We start from the raw sequence: 25175 nt of genomic DNA, 5'->3' as shown, positions 1-25175 counted from the left end.
CAGCATTGCACCATAGTAAAGAATGAAAAATGTTTCATAATCACAACAATTTCATTTGTTTTGTTATAATTAAAGTCCGGTACATTTCTCTGTGTAGTTTTGCACAACTCTGTTAATGAACTACTTGAATACGGCACACTCTATTTCTCAGTCCTGGACCTTCAACTGATAAATACACATGATCAGGCAAAAGGTGACTTCTTCCAGAACATAAAATTCTATACAGTGATGAGAAGGAACACTGAACCATTCTTCTCACGTTCAGAAGCTGAAAGATATTAATTCCTATTATGTTCACCCCAGGAAGCATAGCACCAAGACTGGGCTAAAATTAAATATTTTCTACCAGAACATGACAAAACTGTATCTGACAAGTTGAACTCTGGAGGGAGTTTTCGGATAATTCAGTGAGAGCATGTGGGTGCATGGAATTCTCTGCTCATTCCTTTACTGAATGCTCAAATATTCCCTCGCCCCCCCCAAAAAAACAATTCACCAGATTTTCTCATATTTCCTCTTTGCCTAAGGACCAAATTACACATGATGCTCAGTAGCATGAAATTTCCCCTTCTGGGACTTTAGTCTTCCTGCCACTCCAGCCCAATCCAGTTGTAGAAGGGATTCTTAGCCCTTTGATAGTTTTCCTAAAGAAAATTTGCCTCTTCTCAACCTGATCCCCAGCCCCACCGGAATAAAACACACATTTCTCTTCTGCAGAGGAGCTTCATGGGTTTGTTTGCTTGTTTTTAGGGGGAAAGTCCTGGAGCGGTAAAGGTTAAAATCCCTTCCCCATATTGGTTTTTCACTCTAAAGTGCACCCTTCACAGCTGCATTTGGTTGTTGTTGTTTTTTAAAGAAAGCAACCTACAATTAATACTCATCCTTGACTTCTCCTGATTTTAGCTGATTTATGGCCTTGCACGAACAATAATTTGACGCCATCGCAAAAGGTATGGAGGCCAGGCCCCCTCTGCTCCACTTGTAATTTCAGCCCTGGAGCACATGCAGAAAGATTGAGTGTCAGTCCCCAGCCAGGTACATGGGATGGCCTTGACATACTGCTGTCACTCAGAGCAGGTAATTGTGGCTTCAGAGACATCAGGGATGTGACACAGTATAGGGCCATTTGTTTTGCTCTTGTTTTTTGTTTGGCTTTAAACAAATCTGCTCAACTGGCCAGAGCATGGGGTCGATATTAAGAGAAGTAGGAGAAGTAGGAGGTCTATTTACCATATTTTTCGCTCTATAAGACGCACCAGACCACAAGACGCACCTAGTTTTTGGAGGAGGAAAACAAGAAAAAAAATATTCTGAATCTCAGAAGCCAGAACAGCAAGAGGGATCGCTGCGCAATGAAAGCAGCAATCCCTCTTGCTGTTCTGGCTTCTCGGATAGCTGTGCAGCCTGCATTCGCTTCATAAGACGCACACACATTTCCTCTTACTTTTTAGGAGGGAAAAGGTGAGTCTTATAGAGCAAAAAATACAGTATCCATCTATCATCTATCTATCCATCATCCATCATCCATCTATCATGGTTTTCTCCAGCTTTTCTCCAGATAATACAGGGCACCCGCCACCTTTATGAAACTGTGAAACACAGTGATGCTGTGAGTTGGTTGGGCTAAGAGACAGCAAGTGGGCCATGACTTCACAGTGAGTTTCATGGCTGAGCAGAGATTTGGACCAACATCTCCCCAGCCTGAGTGGAACACTCTATCCACCATGCCACACCTGCTCTTGGTCAAGGAGGAGGTAGGAGATAGGAGAGATCAAGACAACACAGGAGCAGAAAAGCCAGAAGGTAGAAGAAGGGACAAAAAAACAGGGGTGGGGGAAGGGATAAATGCTGCAATAGGATAATGGCAGGTGGGGAAAACAAGGCACATGCATAGAGTGTAGGGACCTATTTTGTTTGGAGCAAAGGGATCTTAAGCAGCTGGAGTGTTTTATCTGCCTTTGGGCATTTGAGACCTTACAGTTCATGTTTCCAAGCTGTTCTTGGCAGTCCTAAAGGAATGGCAATTCTTCACTGTAAATTAAATAATAATAATAATAACAATATTGTCACAAAATATACAGTCAGAAACTGATGCTTTAGGAAAAGACAGCTAGAAAAATGGAGTTTGTTACCAGAAACATGACTCTTCTTTTCAAAGATATGTATTTGTCCCACAAACTAGAAAACAGGGAATAAAATCTTCACATAACTGTGATCTAGTTGGCGTGTTTCATTATGGGGGAAGCACTACTGGAAAAGTTAATACAAAATGAGGAATAAGGTCACTTTTAAAGACAAAGATTTGACAACTCAGCCATAAAATCTGAATAAGTCACCTAATTCTGGGCATAAGTTACAGACAGTGCTTTATGATTTCAAGCATTGTTTTATTCTTGGAAGCAAATTCTTTTAGCCAAAGGGTAGTTGAGTAGCCATGTAAAATTGCACACATATGCATACACATAAAGCAAGCACAATTCATTTCATAGTGTCTTTTTACATGGATTTATTGATTTGGATTTATTTTACTCTTTCTAAATTAGTATTAGTTGAATTTAATAACCTCCCAAATTGCAGAAGAATGAATGAATTAAAGAACAAAAGCAGTAAAAAGCTGGTATTTGCAAATTGTTCAAATAGCTCACTGCACTAATAAATGATACTGGAGTTTGTTTATTTTTTACCCACTATACGGGCAGAATGGACCCATTGTGAATATTTGCTATGGAACAGCTCTTGTTATATGTCCTATAAATCATTTCTGCTTCAAGAATATGTAAAAATATTAGAAACAAGTCTGTTTAGGGAAATGAAGTAATGGAAGTCAATGCAGGAGGTCAGAAGAGAGATAACCCAGAGAGTATGGGGAAATCCTCAGAGACCACTCTGTGCATCTGTTAGAGATGCATACAGGTCTATAGATCCTCCCTCCCCACTCCTTGTACTGTTCTCGGAATACTCAGAATATGTTTGCACCAGCTGTTTTTCATATAAAGAGACCAAAGGGTCATCGGGGAAAATACACATACAAAGGACATTAAGGGGGCAATGCAATGTATAAGTGTTTGTATGCTAATCTTAGGAGCCTCAATGGCAAGCTGGGCGTAAAGTGAGTATTATGTGCTGCAGAACAAGAGACAAAGATGTAATGGGTGTGTTAGAAATATGATGGAATGGACAGAATAAGTGGGATATGATTATATGTAGATATAAAGTCTGTAGAAGGATAGGGAAGGGTGTATTGGAGGGAGTTTCAAATGTCAAAGGCGTGCATACAGTCCAATAAACCAGATAAATTGAGAAGAACAAATTCTTCAGCAGAACTGTGATGTTCTGAAAAAGAGAACTGGTCTGAAAAAGACAACTGGGAATGCACTACTATTCTCCTGATGTTGAGGAGGAGGAGGAGGAGGAGGAGGAGGAGGAGGAGGAGGAGTTTGGATTTGATATCCTGTTTTATCACTACCCTATTTTTTTTAAAGATATTTATTGAGATTTTACAAAAACATAAGTTTACAAAATAGAAAAAAGTCATATAGAAAGAAAAAGATAAAAAAGAACATACAAAATTACATAAAAAAGAAAAAAGAAGAATAAAAATACAAAATACAAAAAACAAATAGATAAAAAATAATTAAAAACAAGTCCGTTTTTTGTAACTTTAAACTCATTAGCTTGTTTCCTTGGCCTCCTCACACCTCCCCTTTTTGTATTCCCATTTAAATAATCAAATCAGCAAATCCTTACCCTCTTTCGTTTATCTTAACTCTATATCTTAACATATTATAACTCTATATTTTCATCCTTTATCAATTCATTTTTGCATATTCTTATTAACTTTGTTGCTAATGCCACTTATTTTCAATCCAACATCATTTTAACATTCATTAATTTTACAGTGTTTCTGCAGATAGTCTTTAAATTTCTTCCAGTCTTCTTCCACCAACTCTTCTCCCTGGTCTCGGATTCTGCCAGTCATTTCCGCCAATTCCATATAGTCCATCACCTTCATCTGCCACTCTTCCAGGGTGGGTAACTCTTGTGTCTTCCAATACTTTGCAATAAGTATTCTTGCTGCTGTTGTTGCATACATAAAGAAAGTTCTATCCTTCTTTGGCACCAATTGGCCGACTATGCCCAGGAGAAAGGCCTCTGGTTTCTTCAGGAAGGTATATTTAAATACCTTTTTCATTTCATTATATATCATCTCCCAGAAAGCCTTAGTCTTTGGGCACGTCCACCAAAGGTGAAAGAATGTACCTTCATTTTCTTTACATTTCCAACATTTATTATCGGGCAAATGATATATTTTTGCAAGCTTGACTGGTGTCATGTACCACCTGTATATCATTTTCATAATATTCTCTCTTAAGGCATTACATGCCGTAAATTTCATACCGGTGGTCCACAACTGTTCCCAGTCAGCAAACATAATGTTGTGACCAATATCTTGTGCCCATTTGATCATAACAGATTTAACCGTTTCATCCTGCCTGTTTTATCACTACCCTAAGGCATCTCAAAGTGGCTAACAAACTCCTTTCCCTTCCTCCCCCACAAGAAACACTCTGTGAGGTGAGTGAGGCTGAGAGACTTCAAAGAAGTGTGACTAGCCCAAGGTCACCCAGCAGCTGCATGTGGAGGAGCGGGGAAGCAAACCCAGTTCACCAGATTACAAGTCCACCGCTCTTAACCACTACACCACACTGGCTCTCACTGAGAGCAAGTTGCAAATAGGGGGGGGGGAAAGATCAGGGAGGCAAGCCAAAGGAGAAAGTATTGCATTAGTGGGTGACATAAACTATCCTCAAAGGCCTGTGCCTTTGAAAGTTTGGCCACCGAACCAACTAGAGGGGAAGTGACTCTGGACTTAGTCCCAGAACCTGACAAGAGATGCAGATATTGTTGAACTGGCGCTATCAAATTCAGCATATTTCTAAGTGAAAGGAAGCCAATGGCCCAGGAAGCCAATGAAGAGCCATATTTAATTTCAAAAGAAGTAACTTTTTTTTAAAGGGGGGTGGAGCGGGAGAAGAGGATTAATTAAAAGGAGGTTGAAAGGGAGAGTCAACAGTGTCAAATCTCCCTGGGAAGCTTAGAGGTTCAAACCACAATAGTAGATGCCCAGCTAGAATGTACACCACAGATTAGGAAAAGCATGAACAGGATCAAGATGAGGCCAGCATGGTAAGCAAGCAGAGTCAAGTCAGTTATAAAAGACAAAAGCGCTGCCTTTAAAGAATAAAAATATTGCCCAAATGAGGGGGGGGGGAATAAAAAAGGAGTACAGACTCTGGCAGAGCAATGTAAGTTTTAGTAATGGGAAAATTACTTGAGGAGGTGCTTGAAACTTTTGAGCCCTCAGTTTGAGGTGAACACACACAAAAAAGCAAGTCTCAAATTGAGGCCTGCAACTCACTGCCATCACTCTCTGCTACTCCTTCTGCAAGAAAAATACCCTAACCTTGTGCAAGTAGGAGGGGATAGCAGGCAGTGGACTCCAATTTACCCAGAATATATTCTTTTCCATTGTGTATCGTGGAGTTTCTTCGTATGTGCAGAACTCTGTAGCTGGCTACTTGCCAGAATGAATTGGAGCAGGCTCAATACACAGACATCACAGACTGGTTGTAGAGTGTTGCAGAGAGAGGTTTGGAAGAGAGATTCTTACTCTCTTGAAGCAGAGTTAGCACAATGGTGATTGCTACAAGCACACTTAAACTTGGTTCAATTTATAGCTACCCTCATACACCTTTAAGTCAACATTCCCCATAAAAATACTTAGACTAAATTGCAGACATTTAGCTTTGCAAATAAGTGAATGTTTCGTTTACAGAGTTTCCAGAAATTACAGCAAACAGGTCTTTTTCTGTTAGCAGTAAACTGAAGATGAATAAGTTTCCAAATGACTTGTAAGAAATGTACTTGGTTTCCTTACAAAAAGGCCCACACAATATTTGGGGTAGCAAAGATGCAGGCTGTAAAATCTCCCTTTTGGAGAAATTTAGTTCACTTGGCTTTTCTTGCAGCAGCGAGCCATATCCACATGGCTTCTTGCTTGTTTCAGGAAGCAAGAAGGGCGGGGGAGACTAGGAGGAGCAAAGCAAAAGACTGCAGGGAGCCGGCAAAGCGCCATACCCATGGGCAACCTGAGCTTAGGTTAACTCTTTCACACATGCAAGTGTGAGTCAATGCGGGGGCATTAGGCATTAAAAAAAGAGAGAGGACACACTTATTGATAAAATAAGGTAAAGGGTAAATGGACCCCTGACCATTAGGTCCAGTCGTGGCCGACTCTTTGGTTGCAGCGCTCATCTCGCTTTATTGGCCAAGGGAGCTGGCATACAGCTTCCAGGTCATGTGGCCAGCATGACTAAGCCGCTACTTAAACCAGAGCAGCGCACGAAAATGCCATTTACCTTCCCGCTGGAGCGGTACCTATTTATCTACTTGCACATTGACATGTTATCGAACTGCTAGGTTGGCAGGAGCAGGGACTGAGCAACGGGAGCTCACCCCGTCGTGGGGATTCAAACCGCCAACCTTCTGATCGGCAAGTCCTAGGCTCTGTGGTTTAACCCACAGCGCCACCCACGTCCCTATTGATAAAATATACATGTACTAATTCATTTGTATAGATGCTAAATTATGGATAATGAGTTGCATCTAACAGTGCTGTTCCACTTATGCAACAGATTTCCACTTGTGCAATGGAACTTCCCCTTCCTCACTTCTGCATGCTCTCAACGTCTGCTCCAGTGGGTTGGGGGATTTGGATGGGGCACAGAGAGAAGTCCTGTTGTGTGAGGCTGAGACTGTGACCTGTGTGCCTGCTTGATGAGCTGTCCAGGTGCTAGCTGCTGATGGGAAACTTCAAGGCCCCTGTTCAAACCCTATGAAGGCGCTTTAGCTTTAAACTGAACACCTTCTTCTTAAACAATCTCTGTTTACAAGGGTTTGCAACTAACATTGCTTTAACCTGGGTCCAAATTAAATGAGTGGGTGGTTTTTAACTGCACGGGCTGCAAGTTAAGGACACACTTTCTTTATTTTTTCACTCTCTTGTACTATGTAACAGTATTGCTGCTAGGATGAAATGCTCTATTTAAATATATCTAAATACTAGCTTTTAAAAAAATAAGGTTTTCCTACCACTTGCCTATCTCAAAAAGGCATCTACACTGAGGTTTTTATTTAAATTTAACTGATTGGTTAAAAGGTAAATGATTAATCAACCTTTTTCTTTGTTGGCTGGCTGCACTCATATCCACCCCTTGGAAGGTCTCAGTAGCAGTTTGTTACTTTATTTTGTAATCCTCCTTTCCTCGGAATGTTATGCATGCTGGCAACTAGTAAATGGACCAAGAATGTGAATGAAATAGCTCATACCAGAAAGTCCCTTTTTCTTGAGGGAGAAAAATGCGAAGACAATAGGAAGTTATTTCCAGAAATCATTCATGAAATATCAAAGGCACCACCAACAAGCTCTGTGCCCTTTTCTCTCTCATCTTCAGCATTCATTCATAAGAAGAATGATTCATGCAAGAGCTATGGTGAATGGGCAGCAGCCTCAATAGGCCCACCTATCTTGGCATATGACAATGTAAGTTAAATGAGTTCATTGAAGAGGGAGAGGGTGGGCAAGCCCATCAGGAAGTTCAACACGCCTCTCCCTTTCTGGACAAAACTAGAACAGTGCTGGCATTTCTCCCCTGGACTTCTTAAAAGCATAGTTTCTGAATATATGTAAATGAGGAGCTCTCCTCCCCACACACATTAAAAAACAATGATCTCTCTCTCTCCCTCTCTCATACACCCATTACAAGTTCAGTTCAGTTCTCAGTAATAATTATAAACAAACCTTCCCTATCAATATTTACATGCACACAGTTGCCTCAAGGAAGCTCCGTCCATCAATATGCTTTGACTTGTTAGAAACTTGTTTAAGACAAGCCTGTACAACCTGTGACCTACTGGGCCAAATGCAGTCCAGCCATGTATGGTAGCCCACCGATACTCAATAAACATCCTGCTTCTGCTTCCAGCCTGGGGCTTCAAAAGCACATCGGCTGTCAAGTACTTGGCAGACCACAGTGTTTGGTTGTTGAGCTGTTTGGCTCAGTGGTGCAGGCCTGGCTTAAAGAGCACAATAGTATTAGAAATCATGCCAAACGAATGCTGCATATCTGAAGCTAGGTCACGTAGGGCCTTAATAGGCTAAAAGGCATCAGCCCAAGAACATAAGCAGAACTTGCTGGGTCAAGCCAAATGCTCATCTCGTTCAGCATGCTGTTATCACAGTGGCCAACCAGATGCCCATGCAAAGCCCCCAAGCAGGACCTGAGCACAAAGTAAATGGTAAATCCCCGCGACGGGGTAAGCTCCCGTTGCTTGGTCCCTGCTCCTGCCAACCTAGCAGTTCGAAAGCACGTCAAAGTGCAAGTAGATAAATAGGTACCACTCCGGCGGGAAGGTAAACGGCGTTTCTGTGCGCTGCTCTGGTTCGCCAGAAGCAGCTTAGTCATGCTGGCCACATGACCAGGAAGCTGTACGCTGGCTACCTCGGCCAATAAAGCGAGATGAGCGCCGCAACCCCAGAGTTGGTCATGACTGGACCTAATGGTCAGGGGTCCCTTTACCTTTATTCAAAGTTTTACTTCCTCCAACAATGGAGGTGGAACACAGCCATCTTGGCTAGGAGCAACTAATATCCACCAAGAAATATAATCCATTCGACTAGACGTTTTGATGGAAGTTTTGAGACCAACTTAACAGCACGAGGAGAAATAATAGTAAATTCTGTTGTTAATTTGATTTATTAGCCGTCATTCATCCTAAAATGACAGAGCAGGTAACAACAATTTAAAATACAGCATGGTAAGTTTTTATTTTTTATTTTAAGACCAGGGTAAAGAGGTGCATCTTCAGCATAAAAGGAGAAACTGTACAGTGAAGGTGCCAAACACACCTCTGTGGAGGAGGGAATTCCACAACTTAAGGGCTGCCACAAATAATGTCCTCTCCTGGGCCTTCCCGAACTTTGTAATTTAAACTATATTTCAAAATAAAATTCCGAATCAGAAAGATCTTCACACACAGGAGGGTCTGTAGCAAAGGAGGTGTATTAGTGCCACCACGTCCCTCCCCCCAAAATCACTTTACCACGTGGCTTTGTGTCACTGTGTGAGGAGAACTGGAAGCTTCCCCTGCGTTTGATCTTGCTGTGACAGCGGTAGTGCGTTTCCCCACACATATATGTAATCCACAGCCTTAAAGGTAAGTTTTATGCCCCACACTGGGCTTGCCCCACTGATGGGGATCAGTTTCACCAATTGCTGCACCGAGTGAAATTGTTCTTATACATTTATTTATAAAATTTATATCCTGCACAATCCTCCAAAACAGCCCAGAGCAGCAAATGTAACTGTGGCTGTCTGTGATGCGAAGGTGTATAGGAATACATTAAATCCAATAATTAATAATAATAATAATAATAATAATAATAATAATAATAATTTATTTGTACCCCACCCTCCTCGGCTGCAGCCGGGCTCAGAGTGGCTAACATCATATAAATAATACAATATACATAAACACAAGCAATCAGTCAATTAAAATGCATCCCAAAATTAATTCAAATAAATTAAAATTAAAGTTAAAACTGGACAAATGGCAATCCTCAGGTTAAAATTGAAAGCGGTTAATATTCGCCAGGACCAACTGTTTCCACTGACATTATAAGAACCTGTGAGCGGACTGGGAAACCTCCTTGATGCTTGTTCTTATACAAAGAGAAAATGAGTCAGACTGAACCCTGACCAAAGGCCTGGAGGAACAGCTTCGTTTTGCAGGCCCTGCAGAAGGATGTCAGTTCTCACAGGGCCCTGGTCTCTTGTGAGCGAGCGTTTCACCAGGCTGGGGCCATGGCCGAAAAGGCCCTGGCTCTGGTCAAGGCCAGTCTAATCTCCCTGGGGCCCAGAATCTTCAGGGTGTTGTTATTTGCAGACTGTAAGGTCCTCTGTGGGGCATACCAGGAGAGGCAGTCCCATAGGTACGAGGGTCCTAGGCCGTATAGGGCTTTAAAGGTTCATTCATTTGATTTACTTTTGAGCAACATGCCCTGCTTCCCTTACTATAGAGTATGGGCTAGGATAACTTTTACTGCCCTCTATGAGTCTTGTACAGTATAAAGGGTCACTGGACACCGTACAAAGATATCAGAAGTTGTTTCTGTCCATTCAAATCCCCCACATACCTTCACTACTGCTCCTTCATCAAATCAGTGGTCTTGGCCCCAGCAGTGTGGGTAGGTCACCAACTTTGTGGCATGTATTGCTAGGTTTCTATTGCTCAGTCCTATAAGCTACTGTCTCAACTTACGGCATCAGGCCATCAGGGATCCAAAAGGGAGGATCTCAATGCTTTTTATACTGAGTGATAAAAGATGAGGCAAAGTTAAAATACATTCCACTGTAATGACAAAGGAGGTGCTCCAGGCTTTCCCACATCTGGCAATGCAAGATAGACTCACAGGGAATAACAAAGGGTTAGCCAGAAGTTGTTGAAAACACAGATGCCATCCTGAGAGATGTACGTCAAGCAAAGAGGGAGTTGGGTATGTTTAGCCTGGACAAGAGGAGACTGAGAGGAGATATAATAGCCATCTTCAAATATCTAAAGGGTTGTCACATGGAGGATGGAGCAAGCTTGTTTTCTCCTGCTCTTGAGGGTAGGACTCGGCCCAATGGCTTCAAGTTACAAGAAAGACTAAACATCAGGAAGAACTTTCTAACAGTAAGAGCTGTTCGACAGTGGAACAATCTCCCTCAGCAGGTTGTGGACTCTGCTTCCTTGGATGTTTTTAAGGAGAAGCTAGATAAGTTGAAATTCTTACATTGCAGAGGGTTGGACTAATTGACCCTCAGGGTCCCTTCCAACTCTACAGTTCTATGAATTCTATGAAGAAGAATAGGAAGTTAACAAACTCTCTATAGAAAATGTCAGAACAGAAAAGAAACAGCAAAAAGGTGACATTTCAGGGGGCATAAACTTGCGTGTCGAGGTCCCCAAGCCACCTCCCTAAATAAAATGCAATTCACACAGAACTTTTTGTTTAACGTTTTTGGCATAATTTTGGCCACAACTTTATTAAAATACATAATGTGAGTGATTGCTTAGGCATTGGTTACGACTATCTGTCCCCGCTCCGGGACAGAACTGACTTCCAGATTCCAGTGAAAGCCAGTAAGGGAAAACAATACTGGGGAGAGAATGGGGCTGGGCACCGTACCATCACCCCTCCCCTCATGCTCCCAGGGGCTTGCACAGCCCTAGCTCCTTACCAGGGATACGAACGAAAGTATGGCAAACCCCTGGATTCCTTTAACGGAATTCCCTAGCTGCAGCAGCATTGGAGAGCCTTACCGCTCCACCAACCAAATTTTAACCAATGCCTAACCGCGACCTTACAAGTTGTGACAATTTGACACGCAGTAGGCAAAAACCAAATGGCACCAGCCAATCAAATGGACAAAATTCCTACCAGGCCCCTGCCCCAAAAGCAGATGACCCCTAAAGAGCCCTAAATTAAGGAGGGTGGGCGATCCGATGCACGCAGCAAAAGAGACTGAAAAAACTGTGTGCCAAGAATATATAACCTTAGGGCCAACCTTCTAAACGGTAACATCAAAATCTCCCCAACAACCCAAATTGGCTCAATCACAGTCATGGCCATCCAAATGGTCCCGCCCAGTAACCAAGAGGGGGTGTCCTGTTAGACCCCACTGCAACACGTGCTCATCATGAAGGAGAACACGCTTTATCTGAAAGAGCAGTATTATGGAGTGGGGTAGGGCGAGAGAGAATCACCTCTGCAAACTCATAATCCATGCACCTCTTGTTGAAGCACATGCCAGAGTTGGAGGATCATATCTTGTATAGTGCTGTGGACTGCCCCCTTTCAAGTGTCCACAGCCCATTCTGTGATATGCGATGTGATCTTTCCTCTTCAGTAGACTATTTGTCAAGAGACTCGATCACACACTGCCTGCAGTGTTTCAGATCGTCTCCTTTCGAGCGCATGTCACTTGAAAAGAAGGCAATGGACAGCAGTATGCAGAATGTGATCTTTGCCCTCTCTGTCCAAAAGGGAGGAAGGCTCTAATGGAGGGAATCATAAACATTATGGTCCTCCCACTCTCTTGGCATGTGCCTTGATAAGTGGGGAATGGACTGTGATTCTGCAGCAAGATGTGATTTTTTAAAATGGGGAGGGGGGCTTTTGTGGGGAGGAGGAACTACAGTGGTACCTCGGGTTACATACGCTTCAGGTTACAGACTCCGCTAACCCAGAAATAATACCTCAGGTTAAGAACTTTGCTTTAGGATGAGAACAGAAATCGTACGGAGGCGGCCCCATTAGCTAAAGTGGTGCTTCAGGTTAAGAACAGACCTCCGGAACGCATTAAGTACGTAACCAGAGGTACCACTGTATTCCACACAAAAAAAATTACCTCAACTTCATCTTTCATCTTAATATAATGTAGACTATTTTCACAGTAATGAATAATATTGGCAATTGGGTTTTGAGGTTTTGTAAAATTGATTTGTAGTTCCCGAAGGGTCTAGAGAGGGAATTGAAACATGGCAGATGTTGGGGGGGGACTATATTCAGGATCTCACCTGCACCCTTTGGAATGTTACAGCATAAAGCTGCAGTGCTCTCCTTGTTATGCTTTAGGAGGACAAAGACAAACAATGCTTTTCTTTCATTTCTCTCCTGAATTTAGACATACTGGATTGTACAGAGAATTATGATGAAGTCCTGGACAAAGTGCAGGTTGTCAGTGCCAGGTTGCAATTTGTCTTGGCTCTTCATTTAAGTCTCATGATTGCATCTATATGATCATTTGTGGAGTGTGTGCGCACATCATTCTAATAGCCATATATTATTCTTGGATGTGCATGTGCATGCCAAGGGATGTGGCTGCAATTGATCTCTCTGTCTCAACACACAAATGGCACATGCAAATCACCCGCCTGAGGCAGCACATACTCAGAGAAGCATTTGCTCCACTCCTGATCTTACATAACTGTACTTTGCTGATTGACACAAAAGGAGTGGCACTTTCACCAGCACCTGGCTGGGCTGGGCCGCCAGGCATGCTATTAACATCTCGAGTCTGAGGATCACGTACAGGAGAGGGTTGGTGTGCCAAAAGGCAAGCAAGCTGAATGCTTCTATAGGTAGTCTTACGTGGGCACATATAAACATACAGCTGGCTCACTGTTTGGAGTCCCAGCTCTTGCCTGTGGGCAGAACGAGTTGTTTGGTGGCGAACGGAATTGCAAATGCCTCCAGTGCGCAAAAGGGTGGGACGCGCATGGAAACAGCCAGCTGGAAGGGATACTTAAAGCCTTCTTCTCTCTGCCTTTCATTTTCTCTTTGTAATCCTTTCTTCAGTTTCTTTTCTCGCTCCAGAACTAGGTTTCCACTTTCAGCCTATCATTGCTTTCTGGAACCTTCTCTTTTTCACACGCTCTTTTTCGGGACAGATAGGTAGCCGTGTTGGTCTGCCATAGTCAAAACAAAAAAAAATTTTTCCCTCCAGTAGCACCTTAAAGACCAACTAAGTTAGTTCTTGGTATGAGCTTTCGTGTGCATGCACACTTCTTCAGATACCTCAAAACAAAAAAAATTTTTTTCCCTCCAGTAGCACCTTAAAGACCAACTAAGTTAGTTCTTGGTGTGAGCTTTCGTGTGCATGCACACTTCTTCAGATACCTGAAGAAGTGTGCATGCACATGAAAGCTCATACCAAGAACTAACTTAGTTGGTCTTTAAGGTGCTACTGGAGGGAAACATTTTTTTTTTGTCTTTTTCGGGAGTGTTTCTTCTCCCCTTCCCCACCTCGGCAACCCACTATACAGTGGTACCTCGGGTTAAGAACTTAATTCATTCTGGAGGTCCGTTCTTAACCTGAAACTGTTCTTAACCTGAGGTACCACTTTAGCTAATGGGGCCTCCTACTGCTGCCACACCGCCAGAGCACAATTTCTGTTCTCATCCTGAGGTAAAGTTAACCTGAGGTACTACTTCCGGGTTAGCAGAGTCTGTAACCTGAACCGTCTGTAACCTGAAGCATCTGTAACCCGAGGTACCACTGTATACCCCGAGTCTGAACAGGGATGCTCACCACTTGATTCTGCTGATTAAATGAACTGGAAGGTAGGGATTTGGTGTAGGGAGAAGAGTCTTCACTGTGGCCCTGCCTAGAGCAGGGTTTCTGAAACTTGGGTCTCCAGATGTTTCCGGACTACAATTCCCATCATCCCTGGCCACTGGCCCTGCCAGCTGGGGATGATGGGAGCTGTAGTAAAAAAACAACAAAAAACAGCTGGAGACACAAGTTTGGGAAACAATTGTTTACAGTTGTTTCCGTAATTGTTACCATTTGCAATTACGGCAGCAGACAATCTCAACAAGAAGTCAAAACAATTACAAAATAAAAAACAGTGATAAAGGAGATAGCGGGGGGGGGCAGTACTTCTGTGAAAAAATGAGTCAGTTTAAAATGAACAACACAGTAGTCCAATTACCTGCCAGGAAAGTCTTGCTACCGTACTACAGTTGCTATCACAGAAAGAGTGAGAGGTGGGATAGTTCCTCACTCTAGCCAGGAATTGTAAACCACCAAAATAAATTATTATTATTATTATTATTATTATTAATCATCCAATTTGTATACCGCCCTTCATCCGAAGATCTTGGGGTGCTTCACATCATCATCATCATCATCATCACTGATATATAAAATAAAATGTACCTTTTGTTTTCTCCTCATTTTTTAAACTTCCAATTGTAAGCTCCTTGTGGCAGGGACTTCTTTCATTCCCTCTTTCCTTTTTGCTTACTGTACATGCTATACAGTGGATATTGCTGGTGCTTTATAACAGCAACAACAGATAACCACCAGGGTTGCCAACTTGAATAAAATATTGACCCAGGTAAGCCCTGCCTGGCATAATCAATCACATGATGCAGTGCACACACACCATTTGAATGGGAATGCTCATCAACTTTGGGGAGCCCAGCCCCCTCAAATCTTTTATTGTGGGGACCTGGCTACTTTGGATGACTCTGACTTGTTTGTCTACTGGTCAATGGAAAATGGGTTTGCCAACTGTATTGTTAAATTGAAATGGGCCCGAGAGATAGGGTTTATTGATGGGGGACAAGGGGAGAGAATAGGCAATTCAGAAGCAAAACCCTGTATGAAATTTATCCACAGTTCTGAAAGCTTACTAACGTAACACTCATCAAAAACGTTTCTGTTGTTAAAGTGCTTGGTTACTGAAATAAAAGGGACTGGTGCTGTGACAGTAGCTGTCATGGTTTAGAAGCAAAGGTGGTGCCAATGACCCTGAAAATCTCAGAGTGATTACAAAATGGAGATCTCACCATCCAATTCCGAGTGTTCCAGAACTGCCCAAGAAAAGCTGATGAAGTGGAACAGTTTTTGATGAAGTTAAGTGCTGCATTTCACAAAGATTACCCATATCAAAACATCACTGTTGCTAACTTCGAGTCAGATAGATTTAAGGGTTGTGAAGTTGGGGGAAGAACTATGATTAGGAACATGAAAACAAAATTAATGACGCATGGACTTGCTAATACCAGAAGCTAATACACATGTGCCCCATTAAAATCAATAATGGTATGTTAGTCACAATAAATCGTCAACAAATTAATCTCAGTGGCAACTTAAACACAATTAACTTATTTTGGATTGGATTTGCTTGACTCTTTGTCAGGTAGGATACTTTTAGTCCTATTTCACAGAAAAGAACATGAGAAATAACAACATCAACCTCTCCCGGATTGTCATAGAAAGGTTACTATACAGTTCCAGTGACACTCAGGCAGCAAAGCTGCATTGAAACTAGAAGGATTTCATTTTGAAATCAGAAAAGGAAAGGAAAAGGAATATGTGCTTCTGGTGTAGTATTTTGGAATCCAACCTAGAGTGTATTTCAAAAGTGCCTAACAATTTCACTCAATATCTTAGAAATACTGTACCAGCTTTTTAAATTTCCCTGTAGTCTATGCCCCTAATATCAACATGTTTCCTAGAAAATAGTCCATGAAAATGTCTATGCCCATCCTAGTCTTTCTTCCTGTCCAGCTGGCAACTCTTATCATTTCTGAATGTTCTACTTACTGCTTTTTGAAATTGTTGCCAGATCTGTTAAGTGTGTCGGTGTACACATATGTATCCTACATGTCCATTCACGCAAAAGCAACTTTAAACTTAGAATTAGCACTACTGTTCTTTGGATCTTTACTGGAGATAATTGCTTGCACACAGATGGAACTGTGATGGCTTTGATTATCTTAATTATTGTTGGGAGGGGGGGGAGATTTAGCACTGACCAGTATTGGTGTGCTTGCTTGCTTGCTTGCTTTGGAGAGCCAGCGAAAACTACGCCATTGTTGCAGTTGCAATATTTGTTTCTAAAAGAATAAAGGATTAAAGTTAAATATAGAATTATTTAGAAACAACAAAATGCTTTATGACTTGAAACCCCACTACAGAAACATACAGAATAGAAAGAGCTATTAAATACATTGCATAGGCCAATGCACCTATGTGTTGCCTAGGCGGAGAGTCCTCCTAATATCGAATTGCAATGTAGAGTCTAGAGACGCAGCTTTGCTATGGGGAATGCAAAAGAACCAGGAAAGGAGTTTACATTCAGAGGAGTAGGTTTTGCCACCTAGTGAGAGTCAGGGATGTGCAAGACTTGGAAAATATTGAAGGTAGAGAGAAGAACGGAAAGTGATATGTAAAGGGAAACACAATTGGTACTTGGTTCCAATGAGCTGGGGACAGAATGGAAGCAATGAAGCCAGTCTTCCAGAGCTTTTACTGCGATCCATGGTTGCATCACCATGGCTAGGCTTAGGGACTCCAACAAAAGGATGGCTCAGCTAAGCTAATCCTTACTTAGTTAAAGTAATCCTTCCACTTGTCTAAATGGTGACTTAAAAGAGAGTTCAGTGGTGGGCACTGACCACAGCTGTCAACGTTTCCCATTTTTTAAGGGAAATTCCCTTATTCTGAATAGGATTCCTCGCAAGAAAAGGGAAAAGTTGACAGCTATGGCACTGACCATGTAGCCAAAATAGTGCCACGCTTGCACAAGATGGTGGCATCATTAAGCAAACCCCAATGTTTGAAGAAGTACAGAAATATTTAGGGGGGGGGAAACCCTAAGTGGGAGACACCCTAAAAATAGCCAAATGACAGAATGCTGACTTACTGTTGGGTGGGGGAAAGGGAGGAGAAATGAATTGGCATATTCTGGGGAAGGGCAAGGCTGACTGACAGGAACGGTGAACAGGAATGCTTCATACTTAAATGTTTATTTGCTTTCTCCCAAGTACCGCAGCTGAGACACCCAAGTGAATTATTCATTTTTGATAATTATCTTCATAATTGTGCATGATGATAGAGCCACAGACTCATAACAGCTAGAGGGGACCCGTTTTGTAGTCCTATAATTAATTGAAGCAAAATCGTCCCTACCCAAACTTTCCTATCAAGATGTGAAGCACAGCTTAAGCATGTTTACTTATGGGAAATCCTACTGAGTTCAATTAGATGATTTCTAGTTAGCATAATTAAGATTAAACATCCTAAACAGCACTCTCCCACATGTGTAGGGAGAGTATTGTTGCACTTGGGTCCTGACTATGGGCTTCTCATAGACATCTGCCTGGTCTTAGTAAGAACAGGTTACTGGACTAAAAGGACTGATGTTCTTATGGCTGCAGCATTGAGCTGCACTCCTAGAAGGAGAGGCTACAGCCCTCCATAAACTAGATTTCAGCACATTTGTCTTGAGGTCCTTGGAGAAAAAGTGGAACACAAAAGGAGAAAAACACAAACACTTTCTTATATCAAAAAGATAAAGGTAAAGGGACCCCTGACCATTAGGTCTAGTCGTGACCGACTCTGGGGTTGCGGCGCTCATCTTGCTTCATTGGCCGAGGGAGCCTACATACAGCTTCCGGGTCATGTGTCCAGCATGACTAAGCCGCTTCTGGCGAACCAGAGCAGCGCACAGAAACGCTGTTTACCTTCCCACCGGAGCGGTACCTATTTACTTGCACTTTGACGTGTTTTCGAACTTCTAGGTTGGCAGGAGCAGGGACTGAGCAATGGGAGCTCACCCTGTCACGGGGATTCGAACCACCGACCTTATGATCGGCAAGTCCTAGGCTCTGTGGTTTAACCCACAGCGCCACCTGCGTCCCTTTTCTTATATCAGATTTCAATACTATTTTATATATGCTTTAGAATATATACAGTTTTATCTTAGGGTTTCCTGTCCACTTAATAAATCCAATTTTGCACGCATTATTGATTTCTCCTTCACTGATTGTTGCTGATTGGGTGCTTTCTTCTTCTTGTGCTTCAAAACTCAAGGTATATTTTCTTCCTGTCTGCCCTTCTCGCTCACCTTCAACCTGACTGAGCTCCAATGTACAGTACAAGCTACTACTACTATTCCTCTTAACTTTCTGGTTGAAATAAATGTGCAGGCTTTCACCTACTTAAATACCAAATGAATTACTCTGCTTCCTATACTGGTATTTGAATCCTTTATATCTGGCTTCTATGCAGTTTAGCAAGGCCAAACACCACATTGTTAACAAAATGTCTACACTACAAAGGAGGAGGGAAGTTGCTTTTCAACTCAGCCTGAGCTTTGCCTGACAATAGCACTTAAGTAATTTAATCAAGAATTATGCTGCCCTTTCTGCCAAAACACATCTAGGCCACGATCCAGCAAGTGTATTGCTGTATTGGGGCCTAGAACGGTTCTTGTTTCATTCCTCTTATTTTAGTTCTGACGTAGCTCTATAATTTTCTTCCTTTGTCATATTTATTTGTTCTGGCAGGCAGATATAAAAAAATGGCAGAACAACAGCCTTCTTTTTTGGCCAAAAATATGTACGTATAAAGCTAGCATTTCTCTCCAGGGGCAGAAACAATTAATCAGCAAAATGACTAAGCGGAATCCTGTTGCATAACTTTACGTATTAGTACACCAGTGTGCATTCACACGTACTCCTTACTTAGCCCAGGGCATATTCAGAAGTGCAATACCATGTGAGTAGTAATTCAGACCCCTCAATAGTCCCGAATTATTCAGGACATCCCGAATTGGCAGAAGATGCCCCTACTTCTCCTCCCAATCCCTATTTTGCTCCCCTGCGCTGGTTGCGCCAGAGCAAGGGAGCAAAAGACGGGTGTTTTTTTTAGTTCTGCTGTGGTGTGAGTCCACAAACAGGACCAGAAAAAGGAAGAAAAACTTACCAGAAGTTCGTCTGTGGCGCTGGAGGTGCTGGAAGCGGGTCCAGTCAGCAACAGGCTGGAGCAACTTTCCCAAAGCTGCTTGGGCACGCCACACCAGGCCACGCCGCTTCTCCCAATGAGGCGCAGGCCCGGCGCGGTGTGTGGAAAACCAGCCCAGACTTCCAGAGTTGCACCTGGCTTGTGCTGCTACCCAAATTACCCTCCAAAAATGTTGGGGTGTGTGTGTATGGTAATTGTCCCCAGAGTAGCAGGCAGGTGGCAGTTCATGCCCATTCTTTGTCCACCTCCCTTGACTGACATCACCATAGTTCTTATTCCCGTTATGAAGCAGCGATGGCACTCTGAGAGGCTGGGAGGCAGCTGAAAAGTGGCTCTGAGGGATGAGGAGGCAGGTAAAGACAGAAGGAAAGCCTTGGGGGAGGAGCAGACATAACCAGGGATGAGAAGCAGGAGATTAGGCCAGAGATATAGTGTCACTTAGTATGGGCCAATGGAAAGCGAGGAAGGAGAGGTCCAGGAAGGAAAAGGGGGAAAGAGGTATCCATTTTGCATCTTCTAATCAAAATAAGCTTTATTGTACTAGCCAAACCATACAAACACCGTCAGGAAAAGAAAACTGTATATGTAAAAAGCAGAGCCGCTGCCTGAACCATCAAGATCATAAAATGCAGATGTGCATGTAGATTGAAGGCTCTACACAGCATACAATATTTTCCAAATTTGACCTATTTTGCCACCACCACTGCTCCTGCCAAATGAGGGACTCTGCTACATTAGTAAAGAAGCAGCGATTTGAATGCACTATTAAACATGCAAAACCAGATGGCGCCAGAGAGCAGGAAATTTCAAAACATGATTTTCCATAGAGATTTTTTTTCTTTTGTTATAGTGATCTAATTTCTGACTTATTTGTAGAGTTTTTTCTTCTTCCTGTATCTAGATCCACCCAAGGTAAGAGGGAATATCCTGGGGGCTGAGGGCTTCAAGGATGGCTTTGTGGGGAGCTGGAGGGCATCAGAGAGGAATAAGACTTCCTCTCCTGACTCTCTAGATTTTGATCTGAGCAGGAAGGAGGGGAAAAGGGGGGGGATTAGAAGGCTCAGCTGCCATTTCTAAACCATGGGGTCCAAACCCAAGCCAGGCTTCTGCAAATTCCCACTACATCCATAATTCTCTCATGCCTATTTGGCTAGTGCTATATAGAGGTTTGATCTGTCCCAGAGTTCATCTCTGATAGTTTTGAAATCCCCATTACTGGAAGTAATGTGAGTTTTTAATTAAATGGAGTTTTAATTACTATGAATGTAATTTCTATTGTAGCAGGAAGTATTGCATTTGTTTGCAATGTGTTTTTTTTTTTTGGGGGGGTGCTATATACCCTCACTTGGATGGAGATGGTCTGGGGAAAGAATGATTCCACTGCACCTGAAATAACAAAGCCTACTGCAGCTATGTGTCTCCCCTGCTTTCTGCACAAAACGAAGAGGAAGCCCACCTAAGTGCAGAATTAGTAATGATTAGACTGCAGGGATCAGCAAACTTTTTCAGCAGGGGGCTGGTCCACTGTCCCTCAGAATTTAAGGGGGACCGGGCTATATTTTGGGGGGAAAATGAGTGAATTCCTATGCCCCACAAATAACCTAGAGATGCATTTTAAATAAAAGGGCACATTCTACTCATGTAAAAACACGCTGATTCCAGGACCGTCCGCAGGCCGGATTTAGAAGGCGATTGGGCCGGATCTGGCCCCTGGGCCTTAGTTTGCCTACCCCTGCATTAGAGCATCAAGCACGAAGTTTCGGCACTCTAGGGCTCTGTATGTGCTTCTATGTACGCATGCAGCCCCTGAACATGTGGGTTTTGCTATTTACTTCAAGTAACAGAATAGCTCTGTGTGGAGCTACCCCATCCATGGAACAGAGAGTGAAGGGCCATAAGGTGGGCATACACTCATGGATACTTTTGACAGCAAATTAATGAATCATTGCGGCAACAGGGGAACCTCCCTAATTATAAAGGCCAGAAGCAGATTTCACCTCCCCAAGCTCAACTAAGAAAAAGAAACCTCCCTTGGCAAAGTTCATTCTTGCTTCACTTTAAACTTGCAGAAAGTTTAAAGATCAGGCTCCACATAGCCCATGGCATGCTTCAAGGTCACAAGCAAAATAGCCCAGAAAAGTTAAAGGGCTTGTTTTACATGCCCATAGTACTATAACTCAGAACACTGGGAAAGACTTGCTGTAGTACGACAAAACGTAAGTAGAAGGTAAAGGACGAGGGTGGCGCTGTGGTCAAAACCACTGAGCCTCTTGGGCTTGCCGATCAGAAGGTTGGTGGTTTGAATCCTCACAACAGAGTGAGCTCCTGTTGCCCTGTCCCAGCTCCTGCCAACCTAGCAGTTTGAAAGCACGCCAATGCAAGTAGATAAATAGGTACCACTGCGACGGGAAGGTAAATGGCGTTTTCGTGTGCTCTGGTTTCCGTCATGGTGTCCCGTTGTGCCAGAAGCGGTTTAGTCATGCTGGCCACATGACCTGGAAAGCTTTCGTGTGCTCTGGTTTCCGTCACGGTGTCCCATTGTGCCAGAAGCGGTTTAGTCATGCTGGCCACATGACCCAGAAAGCTGTCTGTGGACAAACGCTGGCTCCCTCAGCCTGAAAGCGAGATGAGCGCCGCAACCCCATAGTTACCTTTGACTGGACTTAACCGTCCAGGGTTCCTTTACCTTTACCTTACATAAGTAAAAGCCAAGTTCATACTGCATCTCTATGCTCAGAAAAATCACTGGCTAAATATGGCTCCCAGGACAGCAGTCTTATTTGCACTTTCCTAGCAACTGTTCATGTCTCCATGGAGTGGCCTACAATATACTTACAATGAGGAAGCACTTTTTTTAAAAAAAGGATTTAGAGTAATACCAGCATAAAGTACCCTTTGTTAGTTTTCATGATATACTTCTTATTGAACTGTCAGGTTACATATAGAAATGGAATATTAAATATAATTTTTGCTGTGTGGATTTCCATAAATTGTTCCAGTGCTTTGATTTTGGCGGGGGGTTCTTATTCATATCTGCATTTCAAACAATGCAACCGAGAACATAATCATATGCTTTGCTGTAACTATTGTACTTAATAGATATGCAGTACTTAGTTCTGCTTGTTTTAATTATGGTATCTGTTGTTAATTGCTCCTTGTAGCTGCATGCATTTCTCTGACAATTTATTTTCTCACAATACTAATTATTATGTTTTAAATGAATTAATTTTTGTTGTGCTAGGCCTAATTCATAGTAACCGTGTCACGTTTGTGTCTATCCGACATCCCCAAAGGACCCCCCTATTTTTTATATCATACTTTATGAAGTACATACAATTAACTGTGTGCTAAACATATGCAATTAAATGCCAAACCCCCCCCTGAAAGCCCTGAATTAATCCAGTGCATCTAATTTCCACATTACCTCACCCCTCTCTCCCTCTGATTATAGCTGCGAAAATCTCCAGAGTTCTCATGAAGGGTAAGGAGGAAAAAAAAATGATAGGTAATTATCGATAATAACATTTTGCTTCATTTCAGATTTTACTTTTGCACAGTGACATCTTGTGGGCTGTAATGGAATCTCCCATAAAACAGTGAGCATTGAGATTGGAGTACAGTACTGTCAAACTTCTAGGGAGTCAAATACTAAGGGTACAAGTCATCATTGTAGCATACAGGTACCTTTGTTAGACGTGGTCCAGCAAAACCAGAGTCATTGGATGAGAAAGGAACCTTGGCCTGCGGGTAAAGATCCCCAGCTTTCCATCCCTGTTCCTAATGCTTCCCATTATTTAATCCTCAATTTCTTTTACAGGACTTAACTTGAAATGTCTTATAGAGCCAAATTCCAAGAGAACATATCTTCCTTAAAGCAGAAAGCTTGCACATAGGCAGAAAGCCCAAGAAAATAATTGAGTTATTGTGTTTAAAAGAATTTAATGGCAACAGAAAGGAAGCAAACACACAGTTAACCCACCATTTGGGAACTGATGTTTCAATAGTCTTCTGATGAAACCACACCATAGATCTGTTCTATAAAGGGAATTTTGTTAACGATGTCTAGGGTCAGTATGTAAGCTCTACACAGTTTTTTAAAAAATAAATTAAAAATGTATTTGGGGACAAAGCACAATGCAGATCTACCTATTTTGTATAGTTCACTCTGTTTCTTAGGTTTAGGGTGGATTTTTTAAAAAATTCTTATTCTTATTGGCAGCCTGGATAATTTTATTCCCATTTTACAAATGAGATTGGACCAAGCTTGAGAGAGAATTGCTGGCTGGAACTCTGTCGCTTAGCTGTGATTTCAATACAAAGAAGTTTGTAAGGCCCAATATAAGATTTCCAGAATGTGAAACACACAAAGCTAATAAAGTAATCCCTCTTAATGGCACGAGAAATTTAGCAAGAGAGTAAGCACATTTCCTCCCTCAAAGAATTATGTTGCCCAGTGTGGAAGGCACCTAGACGCCACCCCTCTGCAGGCTGAAAGGAGCAGTAGTATGCATTTGGCCTAAGAGAAAGAGAAAATAGTTTTGTGTTTGCAGCTGGCTAGAAAATATGACTCGGACATTTCTGGCTTGACTTTTATGATCTTTGGTGCTGGACTGATGATAGGGGGAGCCAGCAGTGCCTGCAACCTGTGCCTTCTCGCTTCCTTCCTGCTTCAGCCCGTATATTTGTAAATAAACATGTATTACAAAAGCACCACATACCCAGTGTATTATGTCGCTTCACAAGGAAACTGATCCCGTAATGCTACCCTGGAACATCCTACTGCTTGGGGAAAAGGGGAGAATGAAACAATATGATATTCTTGCCAGTAGCCCAACAAATAAGCTTTCTTCCCACTTATTTCCCTATTGCCATATAAAATATTCTCAGCTTGGCTGTTCCCTTCTGACACACTGACAAATAGCTGGTGTCATTAATAGAGTTCTGAGTCCATATGGAAGAGAAGCAATGTCCCAGGCCTTTCGGCAAAGCCAAAACAGTGAAGCCAATTGCCTTTGTCGGCATTTAATGTCCAACTTTTTAGTTAATCTTTAACAGCTTAAAATGTTAAGGTGGAAGAAAGTGACACTGTCAGATTTGGGGTGGCAGCAGTGATATTTGTGAATACTATAGGTCCCCTTTTCTCTTGAGCTTCTTTAAACTAGACTAGTTCTATTACCTGGCAGGAACCAACTGAGCACAGCTACGCTTCAGCCCAAGGCTTAAAGTCATTTTGAGAAAATCCACAAAAAATAGGAACGATAACTTCAATCTGTGGTAGTCCGCACAGTTCAGATAAACAAAGTAATGAAAGTATATTCAGCATACTCAAAGTGGTGTAGTGGGTAGTGGGGGAACTGGGCGAAAATCCTCACTCGGCCAGGAAGATCACTGGGTTCTGCTTAACCTTTCTCACGAAGATTATTATTAGGATAATAACAAACTGGGGTATGGGAAACAAACTGTATGGATAAGAGATACTGGATCTATCAAATGGGAAATACAATTTTAAACAATGCAACAGCTTTCAGTGATCCTGCTACTTTTAAGATAAGTTGAATTTTAAACTCAGGCATTGCTACAGGGACTGTTTAAAAGTTGGCACCTCTCATGTAGAACTATATATAACAAAGAAGCCATGATTGCCCCTGAAAATGATATCCCTGTGTTTCCAGTTCCCTTTCCTTCCACAATGTTTAATGCAGCCTCCTATAACCTGTTGACCTCCAGCCCCATCCAGCATAAGGTCAATGG

General features: G+C 42.3%; 1 protein-coding gene across 13 annotated transcripts in view; it reads right to left on the bottom strand.

The window, feature by feature from the left end:
• NRG1 (neuregulin 1) overlaps window positions 1–25175 on the bottom strand; it is a 503801-nt gene that overhangs the window by 245965 nt on the left and 232661 nt on the right. The window lies entirely within an intron of this gene.

This window comes from Podarcis filfolensis, assembly GCF_964270895.1.
Source record: "Podarcis filfolensis genome assembly, chromosome: 17".
Taxonomy (NCBI): domain Eukaryota; kingdom Metazoa; phylum Chordata; class Lepidosauria; order Squamata; family Lacertidae; genus Podarcis; species Podarcis filfolensis.
Note: the sequence above shows the minus strand (reverse complement) of the source record. Positions and strands in the feature narration are given on the sequence as shown.